The sequence below is a fragment of the Felis catus genome, chromosome B2, assembly GCF_018350175.1.
Source record: "Felis catus isolate Fca126 chromosome B2, F.catus_Fca126_mat1.0, whole genome shotgun sequence".
NCBI lineage: Eukaryota > Metazoa > Chordata > Mammalia > Carnivora > Felidae > Felis > Felis catus.
The window spans coordinates 22,621,465-22,634,932 of NC_058372.1; positions in this window are offsets into that span (position 1 = coordinate 22,621,465).

Consider the following 13,468-nt stretch of genomic DNA (forward strand, 5'->3'; position numbering starts at 1 on the left):
TTTGGTGGCAATTTAAGCAGCCATGGAAGGTGGAAATCTGTACTATATTAGAAGAGAGAAACAATAAAATGCAAGACATCCCACTCACATGGGAGCATACAACCTTAGTTATAAGCAAGAATCATTCTGCCTCACACTATAATGACATTCCAGAATCAGATTGAGGAGTCAGTCCCAAAATGGGATTTAAAAAAAATCAAATCTTGAAGGAAGTCTTGGTTGACATGTTCATTTACTTTGTTAAATCCAAAGCGTCTTAAGTGGCAGCTATACAGACTAATCCAATTGTTACACAGGAGGCACTGCACTATTTCTTAATATGTAACTTCAAAGCACTTGAAACCATTAAGTTGGTTTGAAAATGATACAGAAAGTACTGGGAGGGAAGGTGATATTAGTGGTCAAGATCATAAATGCTGTTAAGATGAAAAGGCTCTGCTAGTTGATTTATTATCACACCAAAGAGCAGATAATAGTCACGTGACCTCATATGAGTTTCATTTAGCATCTCTTAGACTCCGTTTCTTGTAAAAACTGGCAATTAAAATTGCCTTGGAGTATATATGGAAAAAATCCCTATTCCTGTATCTTGTATAGTATGCAGGGGCAAATTATAGTTTCTTTTGGTCACTTACTGCATTATAATAATGACTATTGCTTATTACTTACTTATTGAGCATTACTATGTGCCAAGGCTAAGGAACATTTTTATATCTTATCAAATCCTTACAATTCTATTGGAAAATGCCAGTTTTTCTCATTTTTTGCTGATGGGAAAACTGAGGCACAGAAGTTAAGGGAATTAGCCAAGATTCCCAGGTAAAAGGGGGGCCAAGCCCGTACATAAAGTCTATCAGTGAGATGGCAGAAATCAAGGATGTGATCACCACACTACACACACACACACACACACACACACACACACACACACACTATGTATTTATTTATAGTATAAATTAGCTTTCAATGGACTAGAAATAAGAAACTGGGCTAAGTTGACTGGGGCACCCACCAACTTCCCTGATTTCAGGCTAAATGCTCTTTGAGTTTGTCTAAACCCATTTTCTTTTTCTTTTTCTCAGTAAACAAATATTTATTAATACCTTATTACTTTTTATGAACCTACAAATGGTGTTTTAGGAAAAATAACATGTTTAAAATGTGATGCAGTCTCCATTCTAGACGACAGTCATTATGCACACAGTGCACTACCCTCTGCCTCGTATCAGTCTGAGCACTGAAGTACCTCAGACAGACCAACACCTCAGCCCTCATGGAGCTTCCATTTTATTCTAACAGCTTTGTTGGGATATTATTTGCATACAATAATATTATCCTATTTAAAGTGTATGACTCAATGATTTTTAGTGTAGAGTTGTGCAAACATCCCAGAGTTGAAGTTTAGAACATCTACATCACTCCAAAAACAAAATGTTGACTTTATTAACACTCACTCCCCCTCCCCAACCTCCAGCCACAGGCAACCACTAACGTGTTCTCTGCCTCTATAGGATTACTACTGTGAACACTTCTGTACCTGAACGAAGTGGTTTTTTGTGATTGGCCTCTTTCACTCAGCACAATGTTTGCAAGTCTCATCCATATTATGGTATTTATCAATACTTTATATTTTTAAGATTTTTTAAAATTTTTAAGTAATCTCTACACCTAACGTGGGGCTCAAGCCCACAACCCTGAGATCAAGAGTCACATGCTCCACCAATTGAACCAGCCAGCTAATTCTCAATACTTCATTTTATATTTATTTTTTTAAATGTTTATTTATTTATTTTGAGAGAGAGAGAGAGAGAGAGAGAGAGAGAGAGCATGAGCAGGGGAGGGGCAGCGAGAGAGGGAGAGAATCTCAATTAGGCATCATGCTCAACATGGAGCCCCATGCAGGGCTCAATCCCATGAACCATGAGATCATGACCTGGGCTGAAATCAAGAGTTGGATATTCAACCTACTGAGCCACCCAGGCACCCCAAGATATTTTTCAAGTAATCTCTGCATCTAACATGGAGGTCAAACCCACAATCCTGAGATAAAGAGTCACACACTTCACAGACTGAGTCACCCAGGCGCCCCAACACCTCATTTTAAAGCCTGAATAGTATTGCGTTGTATGGGTAGACCACATCTTATCCTTTCATCAGCTGATGGACATTTAGGTTATTTCCATTTTGTAGCTATTATGTATAATGCTGTTATGCATTTTGTATACATTTGTTTTTAAGTTTTTGTGTGGACATGTGTTTTTGTTTCCTTGGAATGAAATTCCTAGCAGCAGAATTGCTGGGTGATGTGATTGCTCAATGTTTAACGCTTTGAGGAACTTCTAAATTGTTCTTTAAAGTGGTCACACCATTTTACATTCTTAGCAGCGTGTATGAGGGTTCCAGATTCTCTACATCCTCACCAATGTTCATTATCCAACACTTGTTGTTGTACGTCTTTTTGCTTCTATGGTGTGAAGTGGTATTCCATGGTATTTTTAAAAAAAAATTTAGCGTTTATTTATTATTTCTGAGAGACAGAAAGAGAGCACAAGCAGGGGAGGGGCAGAGAGACAGCCCCAAAAAGGAAAGGATACATGCTATATGAGGAACCCTGGAAACATCATGCTAAGTGAAAGAAGCTAGTCACAGAAGACCACATATTATATAATCCCATTTATAGGAAGTGTTCAAAATAGGGAGATCTATAGAGACCCATTAGTGACTTAGGGCTGTGGGGGAGAGGAAATGGGGGTGATAACTAAAGGGTGTGGGGTTTAATTTACAGGTTGTGAAAAGTTTCTAAAATGAGCTGTGGTGATATTTGCATGTTATCTGTAAATATAGCAAAATCCATTGAATCATACTCTTTAAAGAGGAAGTTGTATGGTATGTGGATTATAAGCTGGTAAAGCTGACATTCTTTAAATGACTTTTTAAACATTTATTTATTATTTTTGAGAGACAGAGACAGAGAAAGTGCGAGTGGGGGAAGGCAGAAAGAGAGGGAGACACAGAATCTGAAGCAGGCTCCAGGTTCCAAGCTGTCAGCACAGAGCCCGATGCGGGGCTCAAACCCATGAACTGTGAGATCATGACCTGAGCTGAAGTTGGACTCTTAACCAACTGAGTCCCCTAGGCACCCCTCCATTGTGGTTTTAATGCCATGTCCCGAACAACCAATGATGGTTGGCTTTTTTTCCATGTGCTATTGGCCATTTGCATATCTCCTTTGGGGAAATGTCTATTCAAATCCTTTGTCCCTCTTTAAATTGGGTTATTTATCCAGGAGCCTGGGTGGCTCAGTCTGTTAAGTGTCCAACTCTTGATTTCGGTTCAGGTCATGATCTCATGGTTCATGAGTTCGAGCCCCACACAGGCTCTGTGCTGACAGCATGGAGCCTGCTTGGGATTCTGTCTCCCTGTCTCTTTGCCCCTCCCCCTCTTGCTCTCTATCTTGCTCTCAAAATAAATAAATAAAAATAAATAAATAAATACATAGGGTTATTTATCTTTACTGATCTGCAATTGTTCTATCTGCACCCTAAGTGTAAGTCCTTTGTCAAATATATGATTTGCAAATATTTTTCTCCCATTCTAGAATTTGTCTTTTAACTTTCTTGTGGTATTGTTTGAAGCACCAAAGTTTCAACTTGTCTCTTTTTATTTATTTATTTTTATGGTAAAATATGCGTGACCTAAAATTTATCAATGACATTAAGCACCTTCACAATGTTGTGCAACCATCACTACCATCGACCTCCAGAAGTTTTTTCCACCTTCCAAAACTGAAATTACATGCCTCTTAAGACTAACTTCTCATTCTCCCCTTCCCCTCAGGCCCTGACAACCACCATTATATTTTCTGCCTTTATGAATTTAACTACTCTAGGGATCTCATATGAGTGGAATCATATAGTATCTGTCCTTTTGTAACTGACTTATTTCATTTACCATAATGTCTTTAAGGTTCATGCATGCTATAACATGTGTCAGAATTTTTTTCCTTTTTAAGGCCGAATAAGACCCCATTTGTATATATCACATTTTGTGTATCCACTCATCCATTGATGGAAAAAGTTTTTAATTTTGATGAAGACCAATTTGCTTATTTTTTTATTGCTTGTGCTTTTGGTGTCACATCTAAGGTATCATTGCCTAAGCCCCAAACATGAAGATTTACTCCTGAATTTTCTTCCCAGAGTTTTATCTCTCACATTTTGGTCTATGATCTATTTCAAGTTAATTTTTGTTCAGAGTGTGGATATCCAGTTGTCCTTGTACCATTTGCTGAAAAAAAAAAAAACTATTCTTTCCCCCACTGAATTGTCTTGGCACCTTTGCTGAAAATCAATTAACCAGGGGCACCTGGCTGGCTCAGTCAGTAGAACATGTGACTCTTGACCTCAGGGTTGTGAGTTCAAGCCCCACGTTGCGTGTGGAGCCTACCTGAAACAAAACAAACAGAAGGAGAAAAGGAAAATCAATTAACTTAAACATAAGATTTCATTTGGGGATTCTCAATGCTATTCTCATTTCCTTATCTTTAAGCGAGCAATCTGATCTAGATTACAGTTACTTTAAATTTGCCTGATCAGAATCACCTCTCATGTTTGTAAAAATAGACATTCCCAGGTATTTTCTCTGGTGATTCTGATTCAGTAGACTCGGGGGTAAGGCGGGAATTTGCTGTTCCTCCAGTCTTCCTTAACTCAGTTACCAGCAGCACATTTCCCCTGGTTCCTCAGACCAAAAACTAGAATGTAACAGTGCTAGTTATTAAGCTACTGTCTGTTATTCCTAAACTCACCCTTCTCTACTCTGCTCAGAAGTTGGGCTGGAGCTCTGGAAACCACATACTCCATGGCAGCTGCTCTACAATGTGTTCTGCCAATAAGAAATGTGAGGGGGAGACTGAAAACCCAGGGGGAGGGAGGGAGAAGGACTTGCCCCTCCCAGTTTGTTCCTGATTATGTGTCATTCTGTGGGCATCACGCCAGGGTGGCATCTTAACTCCAGTAGCAGCAATTCCTTCCCATTACCAGCAATTAAATCTATTTTGTAGGATTTTTAAAAAATATTTGCAGAAACAACTTTATTTAAATCTCAGTTAAGACAGCAGCACCCACCAACCAGTCAGCACCCTCTTGACAGGCGTCTGGGTTACATGCCTACAGGGCACTACTCTGAGTTCAGACACCAACACCAACACCAAATACGCAGCACCTCCTCAGATGTCTAAGTTTTAGCTCCCCGAGGTTACTACTCTAAGTTTCTAAGTTTTAATATTCTTAATATCTTCCCTTTGTTCCATTGACCCTACATTTTGGGAGCTACTTCCTGGAATTGCTTCCCCCATACTACTTTAGACTTTGTGTTGCATCTTTTCAGTTACCTATATAACAACTAGTTAATTTTAATCTTTTTAAAATTTTTTTAATGTTTATTTATTTTTGAGAGAGAGAGAGAGAGAGACAGAGCATGAATGGGGGAGGGGCAGAGAGTGAGGGAGACACAGAATCTGAAGCAGGCTCCAGGCTCTGAGATGTCAGCACAGAGACTGACACGGGGCTCAAACTCACAAGCTATGAGATCATGACCTGAGCCGAAGTCGTACACTCAACTAACTGAGCCACTCAGGTGCCCCACAACTAGTTAATTTTATATATGAAATACTGTCTTTTTTGACTTCCACTGCATGAAGAAGTACCTTGTTTGGAAGTTGCTTATTAGGCAACAAGCAGCCCCAGGACTATGGTCCCTTAGAGAAGAGAAAGAAACAGGGGTTCTCTATCATTGTCCCATCTTCATACTTAGAGGTAATCTCCACTCCATGGTTCAGAGAAGAGGAATCCAAGCAGAGTCTATTGTTCTCACTGAATTGAGGAGACAGAGAAAGACGTTTGGAGATCCTGAAACAATGGGATTTTGCAGAGCAGACTACCAGGGAGAAGGGAGTTACACAGAGAAAGAACTCACAGATCTTCACTACAGTTCTGTTTAGTCTTTGGCTATGACTACTCTGGGCATGCATAGGGGTAAACTCCATGAAGCCAGGCAAAGAACAACTATCAGAGAGCTACAAAAGAAACAGATCTTAGGGCTAGGAGATATTTGAGATATTTGAGTTCCAAGTAGCCTAAGTGGAGTGAGGTAGATGAACACTTGGGCCATTCCATAGAGAACCCAGAGGGGTCACACTTTAATAATAGGGTTTAATTATCCCTAGAGTAAAAGCTACTTTGGATATACCTTAATAAAATTTGAAAACAAGCCTTGAAATAACCACGCTGACCTGAAAGTAACTTCACTGCTTAAGTGCTAAAACAAACTGTAGCACCCTTTAAAGGAAGACAGCATACAGGAGAAAAATTAGGCAATAGAAATCATGTTGTCTAAGAAGCTGGCATCAAAACAAGATGAAGCGTGCAAGGATTTTATTAGCAGAAGTATCTGTATGTGGAAAAATGTGAAAAGAGCCTAATAAGGGTGGGAGAAGTGTCAAAACATAATAAAATCTGACCCTGAGGGAAGAAAAGAGAAAGAAACTGAAAAAAAGTGAACAAAACCTCTGTGACCAATAAGATAACATCAAGTGATATAAAACACGTATAACTGGAGTCCAGAAGGTGAGGAGATAGAGGAGGGGCCAGAACATATACCTGAAGGAATAACAGCTGATTTTTTTTTTTTTTGCAAATTTGATGAAAACTACGAACCGCCAGGCCCAAAAAGCACAATAAATAGAAAAACATAAAGAAACCCACATCAAAACAGATCAGAATCAAATTTCTGAAAAACAATGAAAAAGAGACAATTTTAAAAGCAGCCAAACGAAAGAAGACAAGTTTTATAGTGACAGTAACACAGACAGGGATTAAAATAGACTTTTTGTCAGATCCCATGCAAATCAGAAGACAATGCAATGGCATGTTTAAAGTTCTAAGAGAAAAATCTGCCAAACTGGAATTCTATTCCTTGTGAAAATATTTTTCAAAAATGAAGACAGAGTGAAGATTGTTCAGACGAACAATGAGACACAGTCACCAGTAGATCTTACTACAAAAAATAGTAAAGGAAGTTTTGCTGTTTCATGGCAAGAAAAAGAAGTTTCTTGGGGTGAAGAAACATGATTCAAGATGGAAACTTGAGTCTACACAAAAGAAAGTAGAGTGCCAAAAAGGAAAATGTGGGTAAATACAAAAGGCTTTTGTTGTTGTTGTTGTCGTTGTTGCTGTTGTTGCTGTTGTTGTTGTTGTTGTTGTTAAGTCTGTTAACCTCTTTCTGTTCAAATAATGGGTGTGGTCTCTGTTTTCTGGCTGAACCCCAAGTGATATAAGAGCCTATTTTTCTTCTCAAATCTGTCCCATCAGCCCAGAGGGCTCTGTGAACCACATTCTGTTGGCTTCCCATTATTCCTCTCTCATGGCTTCCCATTATTCTTAAAAACAAAAAGAATACACTACAAAGCAAAAAGAAATCACTTTCTATTGACTGCCTACCACAACCCACGCACTGCTTTTCTCCCAGCATTCTCCTTAAAATCCAATCTCTTCACCGTCTCTGATCTGGCTCCTGCAAATTTCTCCAACTGCAGCTACTATCCCTGCCCACTTGCTGTTCTCTAAATCACACCAGCCTTTGGGTTCCTCAAAAACATCAGGTGTGTTTCCATCTCAGGATCCTTTTATACTTGCTGGTCCTTCCACTGAGTGCTCTTCCCTCAGATACTTTCATGGCTCTCTCCTTCTTCTTAATGGGATCACTGTTTGAATACCACAGTCTCAGAGAGATTGCCTCACCCTATTAAGTGTAGCAAGCCCCTGGTTTCTCCCCAACTACCTTCTCTACCATTCACTTTCCTGGGTTTTATTTGTTGCTTTTTATTTGAGTATAGTTGACATGCAATGTTACATTAGTTTCAGATATACAACATAGTTTATATAAACAACAAGTTTATGTGTTATGCTGTGTTCACCACAAGTGTAGCTACCATCTGTCACCGTACGATGGTATTACAGTATTATTTACTATATTCCCTATGCTGTGCCTTTGATTCCCATGACTTATTCATTCCATAATGGGAAGCCTGTATCTCCTACTGCCATTCACCCATTTTGCCCATCCCTCCCCCTCTCTCCCATCTGACAACCACCAGTTTGTTCTCTGTATTTATAGGTCTGATTCTGCTTTTTATTTGTTTGCTCACTTATTTGTTATTTGTTTGTTTTTTTAGATTCTACATAGGAGTGAAATCATGTGGCATTTGTCTTTTTCAGTCTGACTTATTTCACTTTGCACAATACCCTCTGGGTCCATCCATGTTGTTGCAAATGGCATGATCTCATACTTTTTCATGGCTACATACTATTCCATTGAATATACATGCCACATCTTTCCTGTCTATTTGTCTATCAATGGACTGTTGGGATGCTTCCATATCTTGGCTATTGTAAATAATGCTTCAGTAAATATAGTGGGGCATATATATTTTTGAATTAGTGTTTTTGGAATTTTTTTTAAAGGGGGGGAGGTAAATACCCAACGGTAGAATTATTGGATCATATGGTATTTCTATTTTTAATTTTTTGAGGAATGTCATACTGTTCTCCCCAGTGGCTGCACCACCTTATGTTCCTACCAACAGTGCATGAGGATTCTTTTTTCTCCACATCCTCACCAAAACTTGTTATTTCTTGTCTTTTTTAATTTTAGTTATTCCAATGGGTGTGAGGTAATATCTCATTGTAGTTTTGATTTGCATTAGTGATGTTGAGCATCTTTTCATGTGTCTGTTGGCTACCTGTACCCTACCATTCACTTTCTATTCTGTTACCCTGCTCAACTGACTTCAAAGCATTGCAGGTGGAAGTTAAGTGACTTACCTATCTTCCATTAGATTTTTGGGGCCCCTGGTAGATTGCATATTGACTCCCCCAAAATGTCTACATCCTAATCTCTATAATCTGTGAATATTTTACCTTATATGGCAAAAGAACTTTGCAGATGTGATTAAATTAAGGATCTTGAGAGGATGAGATTGTGCTGGGTTATTTAGATAGACCCAATGTAGTCATTAAGGTCTTTAAAAGAGGAGGGAAGGAGGATCACACTCACAGAAGATGGTGTGACAATGGAAGCAGAGAGACAGAATAGGACATGTGATGTTGGAAGCGGGAATTTGAGTTATGAGCTTTGAAAGATTGAGGAAATAACTATGAGCCAAAGAATGTAAGTGGCTTCCAAAAGCTGAACAAGACTCCCCTGGGGCTTCCAGAAGAATCAGTCTATACCTCAACTTTTTCCCAGTGTGACTTATTTTGAACCCCTGCCTTCCAGAACCTTAAACCATTTATTAGTAGATTGTTTTAACCCGCTTGTTTTGTGATAAGTTGTCACAGCAGCAAAAGCAATCTGATAAAGGTTCTTATTTTAGAACAATATAAGTGCCATGAAAAGAATCACATGATCTTTCTTTATCTTGTATCTTATATCATCAAATTAATCGTATCAGGTGTCCTTTTGGAATAGATCCCAAATCCAACAACTTCACAAGACCTCTGACACTAAGACCACAGTCCAAGATACTGTTTTCTTTCACTGGGAGTACTGAACGACCTCCCAACTGGTCTCCCTGCTACTACTCCCATCCAAGTACTAATCAGGCCTGACCCTGTTTAGCTTCTGAGATCAGATGAGTTTGAGAGCGTTCAGGGTAGTTTGGCCATAGACTCCCTGCTTCTACTCTTAATTTCTACTGTCTATGGTCCACAGAGCATCCAGAGGAATCTTTAAACATGAGTCATATCACAGATCCCTGCTGAAGCCTTCAATGGCTTTTCTTGTCATCCCCAGGAAATTCCTCAGTCCTTACTGGGGCCTCAAAGCTGCACATCATCTGTTCTAAGATGCCTCTCTGACCTCATCCCCAGTCATTCTTCCTCTTGCTCCCCCAAATAAGGCATTTAAATGGTACAAACAGAATTTGAACCCAGAACTGTGCTCCAACATGATGTCAGCTTGATTAGGCATTCCAACCATATGCCAGTGAAAGCCTCTCTGTCTCAGGGTTCTACCTCACTGGGTCACGTGGGACTCAGCTATGCTGGTTAAAATACAAATAGCTGGGCCACTCTCCCAAAGATGTCAATTCAGTGGATCTGACATGAGGCCCAGGAATCTGCTTTGAAGATTTAGGTGCACATGATAGTTTGAGAATCCCTGCACTGCTCAATGAATAGAGTGTAATTCACCTATAGAGGTAAAAACAGCACCTTGTTGATAGGCATGAATGAACTTGATTTAGAAAGCCTAAGACCAGAAAGATCAATTTATGTTTCCATTATCAGCCTCAGCTGAGCAGCTGTGCAGAAGCCAGCTTAATTAAGTACATTATTATGGGGAAAGCCAAATAATTAAGGAAAAATTATCACTATATCCTTTAACTACTATGTTTATTCTGAGGCACTGAAATAAATGTTGGTTTTTCCCAGCCTCCTCAAAGCAGAGGCTGGGGTAGGGATAACAGCAAATGACTTTATCAATGATGTCAGGATAAGCACAGAGATGATGCCAATTGGTGTTAAAAAATTTACTTGGATGGTCTGGACCAACCAGCCAGGATTTGGAGATCAAGAGCATAGCCTGAGGAGCCTGACCCACCTGAATTCAATTCTGTCTTCTTGAGCAACCAGCTGTATAACATTAAGCAAATGATTGACACTCTCAGTCTTTGTTTTTCTGTTTGTAGGATGAGGCCACTAGCAGAACCTATTTTGTGAGGTGGTTATGAGGATTACATTTGAGAATATCTTCAAAGCATTTATTTCTGGCATGCAGGAAGCACTCAACAAGTGGTTGATTTGATTATCACAGCTACCATATTAATTCTCTTCCTTGCCTTAAACACCGACTAACTTTGCTTGTGTAAAAACATCTTAGGGATTCTTCCCCATTGACGTTTCCTGGAACACACTCTGCATTCCATTCAGAACTATTCATGAGAAATGATCCTTGACCCTGGGACCTGATCCAACAGCTGATAACTGCACGAAGCAGGTGGCTTGACTGTTTATATCTCTGCTATTATACAAAGAGCTCATGACCTGGTAGCATCAAAGACCTCGCTCATCACTGTTTTTACCTTCTACTTAAATATCTTGTGTACAGAGCAGAGTATCTGCTCAAGAAACACTTGTTGAATGAATACATAAGTAGAACCCTGTATCTCAAGAATGACATAATGCCGTGTGCCAGCTAGGATTCAATAGAGGTCTTGCAATTCTCCTAATGAAAGCTATATGAGCAACTCAGTTTCTTCATGAGTTCATGGTCATCACTGTATAGATAGATAGTAATGTTTTGTGTAGAGTAGGAGTCGGTCTTTTTACAGTGCAGTGCCTGAACAAAATTGGGTTTGGGGTAAAATTTTTCAATAAGTATAGGGGCGCCTGGGTGGCTTGGTTGGTTAAGCGTCCGACTTTGGCTCAGGTCATGATCTCACGGTCCGTGGGTTCAAGCCCCGCGTCGGGCTTTGTGCTGACAGCTCAGAGCCTGGAACCTGTTTCAGATTCTGTGTCTCCCTCTCTCTCTGCCCCTCCCCTGTTCATGCTCTGTGTCTCTTGGTCTCAAAAATAAATAAACATTAAAAAAAATTTTTTAAAAAAAGTATTAAAAATGTTCTCCCTAACATTGGGGGTCTTATTTAAGTGTCCATAGGAGAAATTAGACAGGATGGTTTTGTTGGCCTCTACTCATTGGTCTTGGCTATTAGCCTCGTCCTATATTTTGCCTGGAGCTTGATATTCTTGACAGTGAATTATTACCTTCCAGATGTCTCATAAAAATAATAATAAAAGAAAAGATTATATGAAGAAACCCAAGACCTTGTCAGCCTTTGTGAGCAGACACCCATATCCTTTTAGCCACTGCCAACCTTCTAAGAGAAGACTGTATGAAATGTGGTCCTATGAGTGGCCCCAGTGTGACACAAGGTTAAGAGTTTGGGCCCTGAAATCCAGCTCTACTTTTTGTTACCTGTAAAATTTGATGAGTGAATGTAACATGCGTGGAACATGCCCTGGCACAATTACGTTTGTCATTATTACCTGGAGGAGTGATCCTTGTCTGTGTCAGTTATGGTCAAGTTCCAGGACTAGGAATTTACAGCAGCTATATTTTAGGGAGTGTAATACATTGGAAGGGCTGGAGGAATGGCTGCCAGCATGTCCTCAAGAGACGGCCTTGGGAACTGGGTTTAAGAGCACACAGCTACTGAGCTGAGATGCAAAGACCAAGAGGCTATGCTGCCACCATCAGGAACCTGGGGACTGGACATGGCTGATTTGGGCCACGACAGCCACCAGAATGCCTTTCAACATCCATGAAGATTAAGCTGGACATGCTGCCCCAAATCCCTCCCTATTACCCTACTTGTGAGCAAAAGCAGCCATGGAAGCAAGAAAATGGCTCCCACCTCATTCCTGCCTCTTAGCCTGCGTCTATGGTAGCCTACCTCCAGGATGGCCCCCAATGATCCCTGCCTCCTGGGGTTCACCTCCTGGTGGAGTCCCTCCACCATTGTACCAGCAGTGGTTTGTGTGGTTAATAGAACCCAGCAGGAGTGATGGTGCATCACTTCCAAGACTGGGTTGTAGATGACGCTCTGATGTCTATCATATGACTTCTATCCCTTGTTCTCTTCCTTTCTCAGATCCCTTACTCTGGGGGAAACCAGAGTTGCCTTGTCTTTAGGACATTCTTGCAGTCTTGTAGCAAAGCCCATAGGGTGAGACACTGAGGCCTCTTACCAACAACCATGTGAGTGAGCAAGGAAGCAGCCCCTCCAGCTTCTGAGACAACAGTCCCAGTAGACTTCTAGGCTTTATAAGAGACCCAGAGCCAGAACCACCCAGTTAAGCTGCTCCCAGACTCCTGACCCTCAGAACTAGGAAAGAGAATAAATGTTCACTGTATTAAGCAGCTAGGTTTTGGACTAATCTGTTACTTAGCAATAGAGAACTAAACAACATCTAAGTGGGAGGACTCAATTCACCTCCCAAACCCTAGCTGCAAGGAATATGCAATGTAGTTTCAGCCTTATGGCTGTGCAGAGCAGAGAAACACAGGAGGAAGGGGCTGGTTGCTGACTGATCCGATCCACACACTACGCCACACCATTTCATGCCAAGGATGCCAGTGTGATCGTGTTTGTAAGCAACTAGGGATCAGACAACCAATACATTTCAGACAACTCTGTCTTACAGAATCTTGTCCATCTTTATTCACAAACTAAATCCTTCTTTTGCTATGATCTTTGTCAGCCACCAAGAGCAATTCGCTCCTCTTTGCTCCATTAAACAGAGAGAAGCGAATCCTTTCTGCATCACATAATACAAAAAATATCTCAAGATTCTCCACTCAGTGGAGAATTATAATAAGTAGCGCTTATAATAAAATGCAGATACCACAG